Genomic DNA, 2,684 nt, shown 5'->3' with positions numbered 1-2,684 from the left:
GAAGAACAACCCTCTATTATCACCTCTGATGGAGAGGAACTGCCCTCCAGCTGGAGCCCATAACATGATTTAATTCACTTCGGTGTCTGCGCAGAGCTTCTGCCTTCATTACCTCGGCCCCAAACATCAGAGTAAATTAGCCACGGGGGAAGGCTGCAGGCTGCAGAAGGTAATAAAACATATTGACACTGGCAAGAGTTAATTAAAGCTTTCACAAGAGTTCGCTCAAGAAGGCCCCTTGAGTTCAAGCCAAACCCCAAAAGCATGGGGAAATTGATGAAATTCACACCTATCCCCAGCCTGGCCATCTAGGTGAGTACTAATAAGCCATTGACAATTAACGCAAGTTTACTCCTTCTTAAATAACTTAATTTGCAAAAGCACAGTGTGAAAGACAGCATCCCCATTCTGCAGACAGAGGCAAAGGCAGTCTTAGAGATACACGCTTGTTTTTTTAGAGAACACTTTAGCTTTGGGCAGAGAGGAAATAAATAAAACAAAAGGTCACCTGGTGCACCCGTTCATTCAGGTTGAATGATGATGCTTCTCTTTGGGGGCATGGCCAGGACAGTCAGTAGAGCCAATGGACACCAGGTTGAGAGGAGAAACCAGGAAGCCACTGGGAGAATGTGAGCCACACCTGCAGGCACGCAACGCACAAGGGAACCACACACAGGACAGGAGCAAGTTGCCACAGGGAAAGCACCTGCCGTACCCCACAGCCACTGGCTGTACTTGGGGCCACCAGGAGAGGGGTGGGAAAGACTGGGAAACTTCAGAACAGAACCATGTTTCCAAACCCATTACAAAAGGACATCAAGACTCTGTCTACCTGGTTATTTTAGGGATTAACTATACCTCTAAGTTGCTGTGTAAGCTTAAACCAGCAATTCTCAAAGTGGGGACCTAGATGAGCTGTGTCAGACATACTTGGGAGTTGGTTAGAAGTGCACATGCTCGGACCCTGCCAGCCACCTTCCAAATGGAAAGCCCTGAAGGAGTGCCTAGCCACCAGGCTCCAACAACTCCAGGGAGTGCTGACTGTCTGTTCTTCTCAGTGCCTTTCTTTTGAACAGTCACACTGAGGAGGGCCCGAAATTGGGTCCCTGGCATAGAAGGGAACTTGGTGACAGCTAGAGTAGATGTAATGGGGAATCGTAGCAGGTAGTGAGTTTTCCATCTCCAAGGGAGTTTAAACAGAGACCAGTCATTGGGCAGAGAGGAATCCCCAGGATTCAACATCCGCTGAAGCATGGCTTACTTTGTGTTGCACAGACACAGTAAGACAAACTGATGGATGGACAGATGGATCCTAAAGCAAATGTAAAAAAAAAAAAGTTACGTGTGGAATGAATGAGGGGGTGGGCATATGAGTGTCCATTGAACAATCTGTTCAACATTTCTGAAAAATTTTACAATAAAGTGTGGGAAGAAATCAAATGAAGAACTTAATGTAATAACCATCTTTTGATCCTGGGCTGTGGTTCTCAAACACTAAGTCCTGTAAATGCAGTCAGCCACAGGGTTGGATCCCAGAGGTTTTGGTGGCGGGGGGCAGTAAAACACCTCAGCAGATTACTCTGCAAGAATAAAGATCACTAAAGATGGGACAAAGGTGAGGGAAGTGGTAAAAACCAACCCCTAAATTCTCCCACACAGAGGGGCTTGTTCAGGAAGGACCAAATTAGAATCCAGGAATTGCAATCTGGAGATTTTTTTACAAGAACCACGGAAAGTAATGGTAGAAGGAAAGCCACTGATATGTTATCTGTGGTTCCACGTCAGCATCAAGCCAAATGAATGACACCTGAGAGCTACAGATGCCGGAGAGAAGATACACCCAGGGCACATAATTAATGCAGTAGTACACGAATCACTAGATGCAGAGGGTGACTGTGGCAGAGACGCCATCTCCATCCATCCATTTAAGTCAGCAATTATTCCATGACAAATGCAGAGAGTAAAAAGGAGGCCAATCAGGACCATGGGGCAAGTATGTCTAGTGGGTGGTCAGCCTGAGAACTGCACCACTGTGCGTGAGGGTTTACCTGGATCCCCAGGAGCTTTGCTCATTCTCTTGGGGCTCCTGGGTAGCTCACTCGGTTAAGCATCTGACTTTGGTTTGGGTCATGATCTCAGGGTGCTGGGATCGAGCCCTGTATCAGGCTCCCTGCTTGCTGGGAAGCCTGCTTCTCCCTCTCCCTCTGCTGCTCCCGTATTTATTCTCTCTCTCTCAAAAGAAAATTTTAAAATATTTAAACAAAATAAAATAAATTCTCACTCCCAGCTCCACACCCAGATCCACTGAATGGGGATTCACTGAAAAGAAAATAGGCTGCCTTTTTCCCAAGGTTGTAGGCCTACTGTAATGAGCGGCCACTGTAAGAACCAAGAATCCCCCTGAAAGTTACCTTGTCAGAAGAAGGTGCTCTTGGGGTCCCATCCACATCCCAGTGCCTCAGTGCAGACAGAAGGTGGCTGCAGGCACCAAATCTGCCCTGGGTACTCTGACCAGTACTGTGACAGCCCTCACCATGACCCTACAGATCCCTCTCTATCCAGCACACTGGTTATGAGACCCCCAGATGCCCAACAAGAACTTGCTCATTAGCTCCCTGCCCCCCAAATATTGTGTCCCTGCTTCACTCTTCTAGCCATGTCTTCTGGTGAGGAAATAAGACTAC

The sequence above is a fragment of the Mustela nigripes genome, chromosome 7, assembly GCF_022355385.1.
Source record: "Mustela nigripes isolate SB6536 chromosome 7, MUSNIG.SB6536, whole genome shotgun sequence".
NCBI classification, from domain to species: domain Eukaryota; kingdom Metazoa; phylum Chordata; class Mammalia; order Carnivora; family Mustelidae; genus Mustela; species Mustela nigripes.
Note: the sequence above shows the minus strand (reverse complement) of the source record.